Source organism: Arachis hypogaea, chromosome 10, assembly GCF_003086295.3.
Source record: "Arachis hypogaea cultivar Tifrunner chromosome 10, arahy.Tifrunner.gnm2.J5K5, whole genome shotgun sequence".
Taxonomy (NCBI): Eukaryota; Viridiplantae; Streptophyta; class Magnoliopsida; order Fabales; family Fabaceae; genus Arachis; species Arachis hypogaea.
This window is the reverse complement of record NC_092045.1, coordinates 61,872,406-61,892,392: the sequence shown is the minus strand read 5'-3', so window position 1 is coordinate 61,892,392 and position 19,987 is coordinate 61,872,406.

The window sequence follows — 19,987 nt, the reverse complement described above, 5'->3', positions numbered from 1 at the left end:
ATGTTGAGCCTATTTTACCCCTTTATTCTTTACTTTAGCACATCATTAACTCTAAGTGGAAAACAATAATGTCCTTAATTTGAATCCTTAGTTAGCTTAGACTAGTGAGAGTGCTCATAAATTAAGTGTGGGAAAAGTGGGTTTGGAAACAATTGGTTTGAGAATTGAGTATGTTAGAATTTTCTGAAAATGTGAAAGAATATTGAGAATATGTTCATGCATTCAATACTTCAATCATATGCATTGAGAAAAATAAAAGAATATATATATATATATATATATATTTATATAAAAGATCAAAATAAGTGAAAGGGGACAAAATGCCCCAAAGTAAGCGGTGAAAGCAATGCATATGAGTTATACTTGAAATTAGAATGCATGAATATGTGGAAAACATGGTTAATGGATGGTTAGATGTTGTATTATGATTACATGGATTGTTTAAGTTAGGTGGGAAAGTTTAAGTTAATTAAAGATTCAGATTTTAGTCCACTTGGCCAAATACAATCCAACCTTGACTCTAACCCCATTACAACCTTTAAAAGACCTCTTGATATGTGTATTTGTGCATTAAATTTATGTTGATTGTTAGATGAAGAGCAAGCCTTAGAAAGCAAGGTTAGTAGAGAATTGAGAGATCGAACCTTAAACACCTGAGTGATTAGAGTGTATACACTACCAGTAAGGGTTCGATGCTCAATTCCTTGTTCCCCGCTTTCATAAGCTATTTTCTTCTTACAAGTCTATTTGTGCTTCATTTTTATGATTTGAATTAGTGAAATCCAGTTCATCTTTGTCTTGAAGAACTTGTTTATTTTTTACTAAGTAGGTAGAAACATTCTGCATTTAGTTGCATTCATAGGTTGCATCTCATACATTCTATCATTCCTCTTCATTCCTTTATAGCTTCTCTTGAGCTTAGCATGAGGACATGCTAATGTTTAAGTGTGGGGAGGTTGATCAACCACTATTTCATGGTTTATCTTGTGCTCAATTGAGTGGTTTTTATCAACTCTTTACCCACTTATTCATACTATTTGCATGGTTTTATATTTCCTTCTTAATTATGTGTTTTGATTGAAAACATGCTTCTTTGATCTTATATTTGCTTATTATTAATCCTCTCTTATTACCATTAGATGCCTTGATATGTGTGTTAAGTGTTTTCAGAGATTATAGGGCATGAATGGCTCAGAGGATGGGAAGAAAGCATGCAAAAGTGGAAGGAATACAAGAAGTTGGAGAAACTGCTAAGCTGTCCAGCCTGACCTCTTCGCACTCAAACGGCTATAACTTTAGCTACAGAAGTTCAAACGACACGGTTCTAGTTGCGTTGGAAAGCTAACATCCGGGGCTTCAATTTGATATATAATTTGCTATAGCTGCCCCGACACCAGGCGACACGAACGCGTGGGTCACGCGGACGCGTGACTTGGCAGAAACACAACCCGCGCGGCCGCGTGAGCCATGCGGCCGCGTCACTTGTCCGTGACCTGTACGGACCAGAAAGCGCTGGAAGTGATTTCTGGACTGTTTCTGACCCAGTTTTCGGCCCAGAGGACACATATTAGAGGCTATAAAGTGGGGGAATGCATCCATTTATAATCATGCACTCATAATTCACTTCTCATGATTTAGATTAGTTTTGAGAGGGGTTCTCTCCTCTCTCTCTCTTAGGATTTAGGATTTCTCTTAGTTTTAGGAGTGACTCTCAATCCAGGTTCTTTATTTTTATTTAATTTATGAACTCTTTCATGTTACACATAATTTTCTTAATTAATGTCATTTGAGGTTTTTCCATTCATGATTGCTTTCTTTTATTTACATGATTACTGCTTCCCATCTGAAGACATTTTTTATTCAGTAAATTTACTCTTTTCTTTTTGGTTGTGGTTAAGTAATTGGTAACGCTTGAGCTGTCAAATAAAGGAGTGGTTAAAATTGGGAGTTGCTCCAATAACTCTAGACCTTCTATTGGAATTGACTAGAACCTGAGGACTAAGCTAATTAATCCACTTGATTTACCTTCATAGTTAGAGGTTAACAAAGTGAGATTAAAATCCCAATTTCATCACAATTGATAAGGATAGGACCTCCAGTCTTCATACCTTGCCAAGAGATTTTATTATTGTTAATTTATTTTACTTGTCATTTAAATATACCTGTGCACATTGCCCAAACTACAAATTTCTCAAAACCCCAAATTTACAATCTCCATAACCAACAATAAGAACATACCTCCCTGTTTTTCCTTGAGAAGATGACCCGAGGTTTGAATACTTCGGTTATCAATTTATTTAGGGGTTTGTTACTTGTGACAACCAAAACGTTTGTACGAAGGGATTTTTGTCGGTTTAGAGACTATATCTACAACACGACTATTTTTATGACATTCTTTACTGGCAAAAAACCCGACGTCAAGGACCTAAGGCTACACTTATAAATGGTAGCCATAGTATACAATATGGCTACACTTTATATGTGATGCAGTAGCGTTAAAAAGCGTAGCCTATTCTAGCAAAAATAGAAGCTGAAAAGTGTAGCCTTTGGTTCTGAATAGTATCACTTGAAAAGCGCACCATATTCCCAAATGCGAAAAGCATAGCCCTTGATGTTGCAAAGTGTAGCCTTTGAGAATAGGCAACGGTCGAACAGGAATCACCCCAAAAAGCATAGCCGTAGCCCAGAAAGCGTAGCCATAGCCTAAGGCATCATTTTTTTCACTTTTGGCTACACTTTTCAAGTGTACCTGAATGTGTATTTTTTACATATTTTTTTAATACTGTCCCATGTATACTCATTGAACAAATGTACAATAATATGATGGGTATAAATGATACACAATAATGTGGCCTAATACGTTGTTACTAGTGCCATGAGTATAAGGTAGAGATGGAACTCAGTCACACTTTAAGCATTGAACAATTTACGTATGTAATCAAATTAATTTACACTAAATGCAGTAGATAAGCCACCATCCCAATTCTAGTGACAATAGAAAAAAAGACCAAAATATCTCATTCCCAGCTTCTGACTCTTGCGCCATGCCACTTATTGCTACTGGTATGGCTGCAGTTTGATGAATACATAGATACCCACCTTGAATAGCACAACATTATTCGCAAGTTCATCATTTTACCAGCTATATAAGAATGTGGCACCTGAAAAGGTTTCAACAGAGAGACAGGCAAAGTGGACATTGATGTGGGAGGCTGTTGATAATGCTGTGGCAGCAAAGCATCAATAACATCTGGTGAGGTTGGCTAGAAAGTGATGCAATACCTGTGGTGAATTCAAATGAAATGAAGTCAGGCGGTGAACACTCTCATTCACTAAGGGAAAAATATTTTTTTATTTATTTTTTCAATACTATACGATGTTTACTCATCGAACTAATGTACCATAATATGATGACTATAAATGATAGACAATACTGTGGCTTGATATGTTGTTACTAGTGCCATGAGTATAAGGTAGAGTAGAAACTTATTCACAATTTTAGCATTGAACAATTTAGGTATGTAATCAAATTAACTTTCACTAAATGTAGTAGATAAGCCACCTTTCCGATTCTAGTGACAATTGGAGAAAAGACTAAAATATCTCATTTTCAGCTTCTAAATCTTGCGCCATGACAAAGATTGCTGCTGGTATACCTGCAGTTTGATGAATACATAGTTACCCACCTTGAATAGCACAACATTATAAACAAGTTCATTATTTTGAAAGCCATATAAGAAAGTGACACCCGAAAGAGTTATAACGGGGAGAAGGACAATGTGGGCATTGATGCGGGAGGCTGTTGATAATACTGTGGAGGTAAAGCATCAATAACATCTGGTGAGGTTGGCAAAAAGTGATGTAATACTTGTGCTAAAGTCAAATAAAATTAAGTCTGGCGGTGAATACTCCCCTTCCCTGAAGAAAAAAAATTATTTTTTACATATTTACTTTTAATACTGTACGTGGCTTACTCATTGAACAAATGTACAACAATATGATGGGTATAAATGATACAAAATAATGTGGCTTGGTATGTTGTTACTAGTGCCATGAGTGTAAGGTAAAGATGAAACTCAGTCACAATTTAAGCATTGACCAATTTAGGTATGTAATCAAATTAATTTACACTAAATTCAGTAGAGAAGCCACCTTCCCGAATATAGTGACAACAGAAAAAAAGACCAAAATATCTCATTCTCTAGCTTCTGACTCTTGCGCCATACCACTTATTGCTATTGGTATGGCTGCAGTTTGACGAATACATAGTTACCCAACTTAAATGGCACAACATTATTCCAAGTTCATCATTTTGCCAGCCATATAAGAAAGTGGCAGCTGAAAAGGTTTTAACAGGGAGATAGGCAAAGTGGACCTTGATGCGGGAGGCTGTTGATAATGCTGTGGCAGCAAAGCATCAATAACATCTGGTGAGGTTGGTTGGAAAGCGATGCAATACCTGTCGTGAATTCAAATGAAATGAAGCCAGGCGGTGAACATTCTCCTTCCCTAAGGGAAAAAATAATTTTAACATATTTTTGCAATACTATACGATGTTTACTCATTGAACTAATGTACCATAATATGATGGGTATAAATGATTGACAATAATGTGGCTTGATATGTTGTTACTAGTGCCATGAGTATAAGGTAGAGTAGAGACTTAGTCACACTTTTAGCATTGAACAATTTAGGTATGTAATCAAATTAACTTTAACTAAATGTATTAGATAAGCCACCTTTCCGATAATAGTGACAACAGGAAAAAAGACTAAAATATCTCTTTTCCAGCTTCTAACTCTTGCGCCATGACACAGATTGCTGCTGGTATACCTGCAGTTTGACGAATACATAGTTACCCACCTTGAATAGTACAATATTATTCACAAGTCCAATATTTTGGAAGACATCTAAGAAAGTTGCACTCGAAAAAGTTATAACAGGGAGATGAAAAAAGCGAGCATTCATTTGGAAGGCTGTTGATAATACTGTGGCGGCAAAGCATCAATAACATCTGGTGAGGTTGGCAGAAAGTGATGTAATACGTTTGCTAAAGTCAAATAAAATTGTGCCACGCGGTGAATACTCTCCTTCCCTGAAGAAAAAAAAATATTTCTTACATTTTTTTTAAAACTGTACGATGTTTACTCATTGAATAAATGTACAATAATATGATGGGAATAAATGATACACAATAATGTGGCTTAATATGTTGTTACTAGTGTTGTGAGTGTAAGGTAGAGATGGAACTCAGTCACACTTTAAGCATTGAACAATTTAGGTATGGTATCAAGTTAATTTACACTAAATGCAGTAGATAAGGCACCTTCCCGATTCTAGTGACAATAAGAAAAAAAGACCAAAATATCTCATTCCCAGCTTCTGACTCTTGCACTATGCCACTTTTTGCTACTGGTATGGCTACAGTTTTACGAATACATAGTTACCCAACTTGAATAGCACAACATTATTTGCAAGTTCATCATTTTGCCAGCCATATAAGAATGTGATACCCGAAAAAGTTTCAACAGGGAGACACGCAAAGTGGACATTGATGCGGGAGGCTATTGATAATGCTGTGGCAGCAAAGCATCAATAACATCTGGTGAGGTTGGCTGAAAAGTGATGCAATACCTGTGGTGAATTCAAATCAAATGAAGCCAGGTGGTGAACACTCTCCTTCCCTAAAGGAAAAAGTATTTTTTACTTATTTTTTTCAATACTGTACGATGTTTACTCATTGAACTAATATACCATGATATGATGGGTATAAATGATAGACAACAATGTGGCTTGATATGTTGTTACTAGTGCCATGAGTATAAGGTAGAGTAGAAACTTAGTCACACTTTTAGCATTGAACAATTTAGGTATGTAATCAAATTAACTTTCACTAAATGTAGTACATAAACCACCTTTCCGATTCTAGTGACAATAGGAAAAAAGACTAAAATATCTCATTTCCAGCTTCTAACTCTTGCGCCATGACATAGATTGCTGCTGGTATACCTGTAGTTTGACAAATACATAGTTACCCACCTTGAATAGCACAACATTATTCACAAGGTCAATATTTTGGAAGCCATATAAGATAGTGGCACCCTAAAAAGTTATGACAAGGAGAAGGTCAAAGCGAGCTTTGATGCGGGAGGCTATTGGTAATTCTGTGACGGCAAGGCATCAATAACATCTGGTGAGGTTGGCCAAAAGTGATGTAATACTTGTGCTAAAGTCAAATAAAATTAAGCAAGGCAGTGTAGACTCCCCTTCCCCAAAGAAAAAAAATATTTTTTACATATTTTTTTAATACTATACGTTGTTTACTCATTGAACAAATGTACAATAATATGATGGATATAAATGATACGCAATAACGTGGCTTAATATGTTATTACTAGTGCCGTGATTGTAAGGTAGAAATGAAACTCAATCACACTTTAAGCATTGAACAATTGAGGTATGTAATCAAATTAATTTACACTAAATGCAGAAGATAAGCCACCTTCCCGATTCTAGTGACAATAGGAAAAAAGACCAAAATATCTCATTCTCAGCTTCTGACTCTTGCATCATGCCACTGATTGCTACTGGTATGGCTGCAGTTTGACGAATACATAGTTACCCACCTTGAATAGCACAATATTATTCACAAGTTCATCATTTTGCCAGCCATATAAGAAAGTGACACCCAAAAAAGTTTCAGCAGGGAGACAGGTGATGAGCGGATATTTTATACGCTTTTTAGGGGTAATTTCATGTAGATTTTAGTATGTTTTAGTTAGTTTTTAGTATAATTTTATTAATTTTTAGGCAAAATTCATATTTCTGGACTTTACTATGAGTTTGTGTATTTTTCTGTAATTTCATGTATTTTCTGGCTGATATTGAGGGAGCTGAGCAAAAATCTAATTTAGGCTGAAAAAGGACTGCTGATGTTGTTGGATTCTGACCTCTCTGCATTTGGAATGGATTTTTTGGAGCTACAGGAGTCCAATTGGCACGCTCTCAACTGGGTTGGAAAGTAGACATACAGGGCTTTTCACCAATATATAATAGTCCATACGTTGCGTGAAGATAGACAACATAAACTGGCGTTCAACGCCAGTTCCATGTTACAACCTGGCGTTCAACTCCAGAAACAGCCTAGGCACGTGAGAAGCTTAAGTCTCAACCCCAACACACACCAAGTGGGCCTCAGAAGTGGATTTCTGCACTATCCATCTTAGCTTACTCATTTTCTATAAACCTAGGTTACTAGTTTAGTATTTAAACAACATTTAGAGATTTATTTTGTATCTCATGACATTTTTAGATCTGAATTTTATACTCTTTGACGGCATGAGTCTCTAAACTCCATTGTTGGGGGTGAGGAGCTCTGTAGCGTCTCGATGAATTAATGCAACTATTTCTGTTTTCCATTCAAACACGTTTTCCTATCTAAAATGTTCATTCGCGTTTCACTATGAAGAAGGTGATGATCCGTGACACTCATCACCTTCCTCAATCCATGAACGTGTACCTGACAACCACATCCGTTCTACATTAGATTGAATGAGTATCTCTTAGATTCCTTAATCAGAGTCTTTGTGGTATAAGCTAGAACATTTTGGTGGCCACTCTTGATGATCCGGAAAGTCTAGACCTTGTCTGTGGTATTCCGAGTAGGATTCAAGGATTGAATGGCTGTGACGAGCTTCAAACTTGCGATTGTTGGGCGTGATGACAAATGCAAAAGAATCAATGGATTCTATTCCAACATGATCGAGAACCAACAGATGATTAGTCGTGCTGTGACAGAGCATTTGGACCATTTTCACTGAGAGGATGGGAAGTAGCCATTGACAACGGTGACACCCTACATACAGCTTGCCATGGAAGGAGCCTTGCATGTGTGAAGACGAGGACAAGAGAAAAGCTGAAATTCAGAGGACAAAGCATCTCTAAAACTCCAACATATTCTCCATTACTGCATAATAAGTATTTATTTCATGCTCTTTTACTTTTACAATTGAAACTAAAAATTATTATTGATATTATATCCCGACTAAGAATAATAAGATAACCATAGCTTGCTTCAAGCCAACAATCTCCGTGGGATTCGACCCTTACTCACGTAAGGTATTACTTAGACGACCCAGTACACTTGCTGGTTAGTTGTAAGAAGCTGTGACAAATAGTCCATTAATATTGGCATACACAATTTTGTGCACCAAGTTTTTGGCGCCGTTGCCGGGGATTGTTTGAGTTTGAACAACTGACGGTGAATCTTGTTGCTTAGATTAAGAAAAATTTATCTTTTTTTACTAGAATTGCATCTTTTATTATCCCTTCTAAAAAAAAATTTTCAAAAATATTATTTTTCTTTATTAATTTTTAGTTTTTTTCTATGAATTTAGTGTCATGTTTTAAGTTTGGTGTCAATTGCATGCTCTTTTTTTTTTTATCTTTCAATTTTCGAATTGCATGTTCTTTATTTTTCCATGATCTTCAAATTGTTCTTCTCAATTTTTCTTGTTTGATCTTTGGTTTTTCCTATTTTGTGTATTTTTCGTGTTTTCCTTGTGGAATTTCAAAATATTAGTTTAAAAAAAATTTATTAAAAAATACCTCTTTAAAACACGTTACATTTATAGCTCAATTGGCTAGAGCGTTGGTTTATGTTCTTGATAATTGGGTACCTTCTTTTTAAAATCTTTTTCAAGAATATTTTTTCTTTGATTGAATCTTGTGCCAAACTTTAAGTTTGGTGTTCTCTTGTTAATTTTCTTTAAATTTCGAGAATTTATTGTGATTTCCTAAAAATTTTAAGGTTGGTGTTCTATCTTTTGTTCTTGTTGTTCTTGAGTCTTCCTTGTGTTTTGATCTTAAAATTTTTAAGTTTGGTGTTCCTTGATGTTTTCCCTCCAAAATTTTCGAAAACAAGGAGCATTAAATCTAAAAATTTTAAGTCTTGTGTCTTTTCTGTGTTTTTTCTCTTTCATCATAAAATTCAAAATTTAAAAAATATCTTTTCTAACTATTTTTAAGCCATATTTTCGAATTTTTTTTTATAAAAATTCAGATTTCAATTTCAAAATCTTTCAAATCTTATCCTTTTAAGATTGTTTTTTTAAAAAAATTATATCTTTTTCGAAAATGTCCTAACCACTTTTTCTCTCCTCACTTTTTCGAAAATCTTCATAAAATATGTTTAAATTCTTTTTTTATTTTATTTTTATTTTTATTTATTTTTATTTTTATTGTCGTCTTTATTTTATTTTATTTTGTTATTATTATTTCGAAATTTTTATATATAATAAAATAAATAAAATAAATTCACATCATCTCCCCTTTCTCCATCATGGACTTAAGTGGAAATGAACAGTCCAGAAGGACTCTGGGGTCATATGCTAACCCCACTACTGCTTCATATGGGAGTAGTATATGTATACCCTCCATTGGAGTTAGTAGTTTTGAGTTGAATCCTCAGCTCATTATCATGGTGCAGCAAAGTTGCCAGTATTCCGGTCTTCCACAGGAAGAACCTACAGAGTTTCTGGCACAATTTTTACAAATTGCTGACACAATACATGATAAAGAAGTAGATCAGGATGTCTACAGATTATTACTGTTTCCATTTGCTATAGAAGACCAAGCTAAAAGATGGTTAAATAACCAACCTAACGCTAGCATAAAGACATGGAAATAGCTGTCAGAAAAATTCCTGAATTAATACTTCCCTCCAAAACGGATGACACAGCTAAGGCTGAGCATCCAAGGCTTTAAACAAGGAGATAATGAATCCATTTATGATGCCTGGGAGAGATACAGAGAGATGCTAAGAAAATGCCCCTCTGAAATGTTTTCAGAGTGGGTGCAGTTAGACATCTTCTATTATGGGCTTACAGAGAGAGCTCAGATTTCTCTAGACCACTTAGCTGGTGGATCTATACACATGAGAAAGACAATAGAAGAAGCTCAAGAGCTTATTGATACAGTTGCCAGAAATCAGCATCTGTACCTAAGTAGTGAACCTTCCATCAATGAAGAGGCTAAAACAGTAACTGCTGAACTCAGTCCTACAGAACAAGTTACTGAATTCCATCAGCAACTGGATTTTTTAACAAAACAGCTAGCCTAATTCAAGGAGATACTACAAGAAACAAGAATGGCTAATATGAATATGGAAGTACAATTGAAGCAAACAGAACAGCAGTTATCAAAACAAATAACAGAAGAGTGCCAAGCAGTTCAATTAAGAAGTGGAAAAACATTAAATACCTCACTTCAAGGTAGTAAGAAGCCAAGAAATGAGCAAACTACCCAAAATCCATCTGAGGACAGTAAGAGCCCAGAAAGGAATAATTCTAGCGCTCAAACGCCAGAAAATGGGTGGAAAGCTGGCATTGAACGCCCAAACCATGCTTAGTCCTAGCGTTCAACGCCAGAAACAAGCAAAGAATTGGCATTGAACGCCCAAAGGAAGCACAGTTATGGCGTTCAGACGCCAGAAATAGGTGAGGAGTTGGCATCTAACGCCACTCTAGCTTCCACCCCTGGCATTCAAACGCCAGTGGGAGATCAGACACATACAAGTGCTGATAGCAACTCCTCTAAAAAGGCTTCTCAACCCACGATTGTAGGCAGTAAACCTGCAGCAACTAAAGTTGAGGAATACAAAGCCAAAATGCCTTATCCTCAAAAACTCCGCCAAGCAGAACAGGATAAGCAATTTGCCCATTTTGTAGACTATCTCAGGACTCTTGAGATAAAGATTTCGTTTGTAGAAGCACTTGAGCAAATACCCTCTTATGCTAAGTTCATGAAAGAGATCTTAAGTCATAAGAAGGATTGGAGGGAAACTGAGAAAGTTTACCTCACTGAAGAATGTAGAGCAGTCATTTTGAAAAGCTTACCTGAGAAGCTTAAAGATCCGGGAAGCTTTATGATACCATGCACATTAGAAGGTACTTGTACCAAGCAAGCTCTATGTGATCTTGGGACAAGTATTAACCTAATACCTGCAGCTACTATCAAAAAGCTTGGGTTGACTGATGAAGTTAAACCAACCCGGATATGTCTCCAACTTGCTGATGGCTCCGTTAAATACCCATCAGGCGTAATTGAAGACATGATTGTCAAGGTTGGGCCATTTGCGTTTCCCACTGACTTTGTGGTGCTGGAAATGGAGGAGCACAAGAGTGCAACTCTCATTCTAGGAAGACCTTTCCTAGCAACTGGACGAACCCTCATTGACATCCAAAAAGGAGAAGTGACCATGAGAGTCAATGAGGACGAGTTTAAGTTGAATGTTGTCAAAGCTATGCAGCATCCAGACACCCAAAATGACTGCATGAGCATTGATATCATTGACTCTCTGGTAAAAGAGGTCAATATGACTGAGAGTCTTGAATCAGAGCTAGAGGATATCTTTAAAGATGTTCAGCATGATCTAGAAAAACCAGAGAGAATAATAGAACCTCTGAAAATCCCTCAGGAAGAGGAGAAACCTCCCAAACCCGAGCTCAAACCATTACCACCATCCCTGAAATATGCATTTCTGGGAGAAGGTGATACCTTTCCTATAATCATAAGCTCTACCTTAGAGCCACGGGAAGAGAAATCACTAATTCAAGTGCTAAGGACACACAAGACAGCTCTTGGGTGGTCCATCAGTGATCTTAAGGGCATTAGCCCAGCCAGATGCATGCACAAAATCCTATTGGAGGGTGACGCTAAGCCAGTGGTTCAACCACAGAGGAGGCTGAATCCAGCCATGAAGGAGGTGGTACAGAAGAAGGTCACTAAATTACTAGAGGCTGGAATTATTTATCCCATTTCTGATAGCCCCTGGGTAAGCCCTGTCCAAGTCGTCCCTAAAAAGGGTGGCATGACAATGGTTCATAATGAAAAAAATGAACTGGTTCCTACAAGAACAGTTACAGGGTGGCGTATATGTATTGATTACAGAAGGCTCAATACAGCTACCAGAAAGGATCATTTTCCTTTACCATTCATAGACCAGATGCTAGAAAGACTAGCAGGTCATGAATACTACTGCTTCCTGGATGGATATTCAGGTTATAATCAAATTGCAGTAGATCCCTAGGATCAAGAGAAAACAGCATTCACATGTCCATCCGGAGTATTTGCATACAGAAGAATGCCATTTGACCTATGCAATGCACCTGCAACCTTTCAAAGGTGCATGCTCTCTATTTTCTCTGATATGGTGGAAAAATTTTTGGAAGTCTTCATGGATGATTTTTCAGTATTTGGAAACTCATTCAGCTCCTGTCTTGACCATCTAGCACTTGTTCTAAAGAGGTGCCAAGAGACTAACCTGGTTTTAAACTGGGAGAAATGTCACTTTATGGTGACTGAAAGAATTGTCCTTGGGCACAAAATTTCGAACAAGGGAATAGAGGTGGATCAAGCTAAGGTAGATGTAATTGAAAAATTACCACCACCTGCCAATGTTAAAGCAATCAGAAGCTTTCTGGGGCATGCAGGATTCTATAGGAGGTTTATAAAAGATTTTTCAAAAATTGCCAAACCTCTGAGTAATCTGCTAGCTGCTGACACGCCATTTATCTTTGATAAGGAGTCTCTATAGGTGTTTGAGACTCTGAAAGCTAAGCTAGTCACAGCACCAGTCATCTCTGCACCAGACTAGACATTACCATTTGAACTGATGTGTGATGCCAATGACCATGCCATTGGTGCAATGTTGGGACAAAGGCATGAGAAGCTTCTACACGTCATTTACTATGCCAGTCGTGTTTTAAATGACGCACAGAAGAACTACACAACCATAGAAAAAGAGTTACTTGCAGTGGTTTACGCAATTGACAAGTTTACATCTTATTTAGTAAGATCAAAAGTGATTGTGTACACTGACCATGCTACTCTTAAATATCTACTCACAAATCAGGATTCAAAACCCAGACTCATCAGATGGGTGTTACTTCTGCAAGAGTTTGATATAGAAATAAGAGACAGGAAAGGGACAGAGAACCAAGTAGCAGATCACCTGTCCCGAATAGAACCAGTAGAAGGGGCGTCCCTCCCTCTTACTGAGATCTCTGAAAACTTTTTGGATGAGCAACTCTTTGCCATCCAGGAAGTGCCATGGTTTGCAGACATTGCAAACAACAAGGTAGTAAGATTCATACCCAAAGAGTACAGTAGGCAGCAAACAAAGAAATTGATCACAGATGCAAAGTACTATCTTTGGGATGAACCATATCTCTTCAAGAGATGTGCAGACGGAGTAATCCATAGATGTGTGCCTACAAAAGAAGCACAGAAGATCCTCTGGCACTGCCATGGATCACAGTATGGAGGACATTTTGGAAGTGAGCGAACAGCCACAAGAGTCCTCCAATGTGGCTTCTACTGGCCTACTCTCTATAAAGACTCACGAGTGTTTGTACTTAATTGTGACAGTTGCCAAAGATCTGGCAATCTGCCTCACAGTTATGCCATGCCTCAACAAGGGATCTTTGTCGTTAGGATTTTTTCTAGTAAAGAATTTTATAAAATTGCGTTGTAAGTATAGATTCTAAATCAACAAGAATCCTTTCGTACAAACGTTTTGGTTGTCACAAGTAACAAACCCCTAAATAAATTGATAACCGAAGTATTTAAACCTCGGGTCGTCTTCTCAAGGAATTACAGGGAGGTATGTTCTTATTATTGGCTATGAGTTTTGTAAATCGTGGGTTTTGAGAATGAGGAGCAGATATGATAAATGACAAGTAAACTAAATAAATGACTGTAAAATAAACTCTTAGCAAGATATGAGAACTGGAAGTCCTATCCTAGTCATCCTTATCAATTGTGATGAGAATTGGATTTTTCTCCCACTTTGTTAACCTCTAACTATGAAGGTAAGTCAAGTGAATGAATTAATTCGAATCCTCAAGTCCCAGTCTTTCCTTGGGAAAAGTTAGAGTTATTGGATCTCAAATTAATTCTTGAAGAATTCCAATTTTTGGTCAACAATGAGTTTGATAACTCAAGAGTCACCAATTAATCAACCAGAGCCAAAAGGAAGAAAAATCTAAATTATTTATATCATAAATAAGAGAAACAAATCATAGTTCTGAAAATACCTCAAATAATATTTATTAAGAAAATCATAACATGAATGTCATTAAGCCAAATTGGCAACATATATAATTAAAAATAAGAGAAGTCAAAATAAAGGAATATTAAACCTGGAGCTCAGAAGAATTATAAGTTGAAATAATAATAAATCATAAATCCTTTAAGAGGAATTCTAATCCTAAATCCTAGGAGAGAGGAGAGAACCCCTCTCTCTAAAAACTACATCTAAACTATGAAAAGTGAATTATCAAGAGCCTACTGAGTCTCTACAAGTTCTCTGACTTTAATTTGTGTTTCTGGGCCGAAAACTGGGTTGAAATGTGGCCCAAAATCTCTGCCAGCGACTTTTGTGATTCTGCAGATCGCGCACGTCACGCGATTGCGTCATCCATGCGGACGCGTCATTCACGTTTTTCCCTGCCATGCGTTCGCATCGTCCACGCTTCCGCGTCATTTGTGTTTTTCCAATCCGCGCGGTCGCGTGAGCCATGCGGCCGCGTCACTGCGATTTCTCCTCTCTCACGTGAACGCGTAAGCCATACGGCCGCGTCACTTCTCGCTGGTTATCTCCTTAATTTCTCGTGTTCCTTCTATTTTTGCTAGCTTCCTTTCCAATCTCCAACTCATTCATGCCCTACAAAGCCTGAAACACTTAACACACAGATTACGACATCGAATGGAATAAAGGAGAATTAAAATGCATAATTAAAAGTCTCTAGGAAGCAGTTTTCAATCATGTAATAATTTCAGAAAGGAAATATAAATGCATGCTAAATTAATGAATAAGTCGGTAAGGATCATGATAAAACCACACAATTAAACACATTATAAACCATAAAATAGTGGTTTATCAACCTCCCCACACTTAAACATTAGCATGTCCTCATGCTAAACTCAAGGAGACCAAATAAATGAGTAAGGAAAGGCAAGACTCATGCAATGCAACCTATGAATGTGAATGCAACTACATGCTAAAATGATTCTACCCACTTGGTGAAAAGTAAATAAATCCTTCAAGAATAGATATGAACTGGATTTCACTAATTCAAATCACAAAATACAATATAAGTAACTTGCAAGAAGAAGATGGCTCATCAGAGTAGGGAACATAGAATTAAGCACTGAACCTTTACTGGTAGTGTATATCACTCTAACTCTCAAGTGTCTAGGGCAATTCTCTCAATTCTCTACTAATCTTGCTTTCTATAGCTTGCTCTTCATCTAACAATCGACAAAAATTTAATGCATCAATACACAAATCAAGAGGTCTTTTAAGGGTTGTAATGGGGTTAGGGTCAAGGTAGGATTGTATTTGGCCAAGTGGACTAAAATTTGAATCCTTAATTAACATAAACATTCCACCTAACTCAAGACAATTCATTTAATTAAAATACAAAATCTAACTTCCCATTAACTGTGCTTTCCACATGTTCATGCATCCTAAAATTGAGTTTAGTACATATGCAATGATACCAACACTTACTTTGGGGCATTTTGTCCCCTTTTATTACTTGCTTTTTTTATTCTTCTCAATGCATATGATTAAGGTTTTGAATGTATAAACATGTTCTTAACATTTTTCATATTTTCACACAAAGTCTAACATACTCAAATCCCAAACCAAACGTTTCCAAACCCACTTTTTCCCACACTTAATTCATGAGCATTCTCACTAGTCTAAGCTAATCAAGGATTCAAATTAGGGACATTATTGTTTTCCGCTTAGAGTTAGTGATGGGCTAAAGTAAAGAACAAGGGGTAAAATAGGCTCAACATGGGTTTGCAAAGGATAATAAAAGGTAAAACTATAAGGGTATGTAAGCTCAGTAAAACAAGGCCTCAATCATATAAGTGCATGCATACATCAAATAATGGAAATATAGAATTAAACAAGACAAAGATCACAATTTTAGAGAGAGAAACACACACCAAAAATAAAATATTGGTTGATAAAATACAACCAATCAAATAGCTCAAAATCTCACTGGTTTTGTGTGTTCGAGCTCTAAACTATGTTCCAAAATAATATTTCTTCAAACAAGTTTTTCAAAAAGTTTTATTCAAATTAGTGAAATACTATAAAAATTTATTGAAAAAGAAAATATTACTTTAACCAAGTGGTAAAATATGCATAAAATTAAACTATAATGCAACAATGAAAAACAAAAATTGGTGTTAAGAAAGGACTAACTGACCCGTGGAGATCGGTATCGACCTCCCCACACTTAAAAATTGCACCGTCCTCGGTGCATGCTGAGATGTACATGTGGGCGGGTGTTGTGGTTCTGCAGTCGATGCTTGTTGTAGAGCCTTTCTTTTTACTCTTCCCGGTGGCCAGCCTGAAAAAGGGAGAAAAGAAAGGGATATGAAGTCAAAGAGATAGAACAAAGAAGAGGGCGGTACGAGTGATAATCATGCCAAGTAAGGAAAATAGTGAATGAAAGACATGGTCGCGATTCCATGTGATCAGTTCATCAATGGAAATATAGCAAGGCATGGGAAGTATTGGATACAAGATGTTTATTAGCATGCCGGCAAGGGCATGAGTAGCATAGATCAAGCATCAAAAGCTTTAATGTATTGTTAGTCGTGAGAAACTAACAATAACGTTTGTATTGACAATTATATTTAATTAATAAAATAGTAAAGGAAATTTATGAAAAGTAAGCATTGAATAGTAGAAGAGAATAATTTAAAATAATGCACAATGCCATACGGGCTTTTTCATAAACACTTAGCATGCATGGTGAATATATTATTGAAAATATTAATTAGAACATGCAAGAAACCCCATAAAAATAATATATAATTGTCAAACAATTCTTTGAATAACCCACAAGCAAAATAAATAAATTTCTAACACCAATGAAAATAATGCAATGAATGAAACTATGCAAATAAATTAAATAGAAGTGAAGAGGGATGAGAAGAAGAAAGTAAGAAAAGGAAGAAGAAAGAAGAAAAGAAATAAGAAAGGAAGAAAAAAATTATATATAGGGAAGAGAAGATAAGATATTTGGCTGCGTTGGAAAAGTTGTGCAGCGCAAGCGACGCGGACACGTGAGGGATGCGGTCGCGCGACGTGCACTTAAATTAATCGACGCGGTCGCGTCGGTCACGCGGACGCGTGACTCAGGTTATGCTACTGGCGCGAGGGCAGCCTCACGCTCGCACAACTCTCTGTTCAAAATCTTATTTTGCCAAATTTTGGGTGACGCGATCGCGTGGGGCATGCGATCGCGTGAGTGGGCACCAGAAAGGAATGACGCGGACGCGTCGGCGACGCAGTTGCGTGATAGAGATTGTGTGTCCATTACCAATCCAGCACCTCTCTCGCACAATAATTCGTTGTGCACCCTTTTTACGTCGAAAATCAGGGCACGCGGTCGCGTGCGAGGCCATTATTCCCATGTGACGCAGACGCGTCAGTGACGCAGTCGCGTGGGACGATTTGGGCCACTGGCACGCCTCCAGCCACGCTCCAGCGTGACTCTCTGTTTGTTTTTATTTTCTCACCTCTCCTTTCGACGCGGACACGTCGCTGATACGGTCGCATCGCGTGGCATTTTTTTAATATGCAGTATGCAGAATGCAAAATGATATGAATGTTATGAGTAATTCTAGGTTCAATGAAAAACTTGAAAATAAATAAAACTAAATAAAAATGAAAAAGGAACGATCATACCATGGTGGGTTGTCTCCCACCTAGCACTTTTAGTTAAAGTCCTTAAGCTGGACAATTGAGGAGCTTCCTGTTATGGCGGCTTGTGCTTGAACTCATCCAGAAATCTCCACCAATGTTTGGAGTTACAGTAGCCTCCGGGGTCCCAAACAAGGTGCAGAAAGCCTTCAAGCAAGTTAAAGCAAGTGACACGGCCCCAAGAGTGTTGATTTCTAGATTGAATTCTGGGGTCCCAAATCTTGCTTTTACACCCGTCTTCTTGTTGAGCAATATTGTTCCATCCGGGTGGCAAATAGTCTGAATTCTCACTGAATTAGCCAGACAACTTCCTGGACCCATTCAGTTGAGCTCTAAACCAACCTTTGCCTTTAAATGTTGAGCACACAACCATGTTGAACCTTGTAGGATAAATCTTATCACTGACCATCTTCCTCTTACTCTTAATGCCAGAAAGAGCTCTAAGTTGACCATCCGTCTCCAGTAGCCCATATTCAAGTGGGGTTAGAAAGCTAAGGGATATGAATTTTACCCACTTGAATGTTGTGAAGGATGATGGCAACTTAGGGGGAGGTATTTTTAATGAAATTGCAAGCTCCACTCCCTTGTGCTCTTTGACAACTTCCACCTCTTTGCAAACTTCTTTGATTTCAACCTCTTCCTCTTGGTAGCTTTCTTCTAATTTAATCTCTTCTTTATTGCGCACCAAGGGCATGGGAGGTTGTGCCTCTTTTTCTTGAATCTCCATCTCTTGATTAACCTCTTCCAAGTCTTCTATTATGACGTGCCTTGGAGGTTGTACACCCTCCTCAACATCAATTTCAAATACCTTGGAAGGAGGCTTTATGACTTGAATTTCCCATTGAGGTTCTGCATCTCCTAAGTCTGCAACCGCTTCTTCCTCTTCAATAATTATGGCTTCCTCCACTTGTTTCAGTACAACGTCATGCTCCTTTCTGTCCACTGGAGTTTCTAGTGTTTCCTTCATGCTACGTTCTTCATTAGATTCTCCACATGAAGCCATGGGGGTTCCTTGAGTGTCCGAACGTCTAGAAGGTAATTGATTTATTGCTTGCTCCAATTGATGAAGGGTTGCATGAAATTGATCTACTGTTTCCTTGAGACGATCCCTTGACTCTTGTTCCATTTCAATAGCATAACTGGGATCACCTTACTCTTGGATTGATGGATGTGGGTGCTCTTCCATGGATGGTGGTGATGGGATGGGTGGTGATGAAATGGGTAGATCATTATATGGTTGAAAAGAAAGTGCACTAGAGCTTGAGGGTTGATTGTTGAAGGTATTTGGTGGTCCGATTTGGCTGACCAGAGCTTGTATAGTAGAGTTTAAATCGGCAAATACTTTCTCCATGGAGGTTTGGGGTGGATAGGAGGGTTCATTTTGATAATGATAAGGAGATGGTGTATATTGCAGTGGTGGTTCTATGTATGGTTCATTTGGCTCATAAGGTGGTTGGTATGGTGGATATGGATTAGGGTCATACGGAGGTGTTTGGTGGAAAGGAGCTTGTGAGTACGGTGGTTCAAAATTATATTGAGGAGGAGGTGGTTCATAGGCATATGGTGGGTCTTGTTGGTAGTCAAAAGAGTGCTCACCATAGCCATTGCCTTGATATGCATCACAGAATGGTTGTTGATAGTCCATTGGAGGTGGTTGTTGTCATGAGGGTTGATCAAATCCTTGTGGCTCCTTCCATCTTTGATTGTTCCAACCATGGTGCATGTTGTCATTATAATCTCTTCTTACTGCAACATAATTATAACCAGACTCATGGCCAAAGGGGTGAGAGTTCATAGTAGTGAGAGATAATAAAAACAAAAACTAACAAAAAAGGAAAAAAAATTTTGAAAAATATTTACAATAACCAATAATAAGGCACACGTTTGCAATTCCCGGGCAACGGCGCCATTTTGACGTTAGGATTTTTGCTAGTAAAGAATTTTATAAAATTGCGTTGTAAGTATAGATTCTAAACCAACAAGAATCCCTTCGTACAAACGTTTTGGTTGTCACAAGTAACAAACCCCTAAATAAATTGATAACCAAAGTATTTAACCAAAATAAGTAAAGAATATTTTTCCCTTAGGGAAGGAGACTGGCTTCGTTTCATTTGAATTCACCACAGGTATTGCATCACTTTCCAGCCAACCTCACCAGATGTTATTGATGCTTTGCTGCCACAGCATTATCAACAG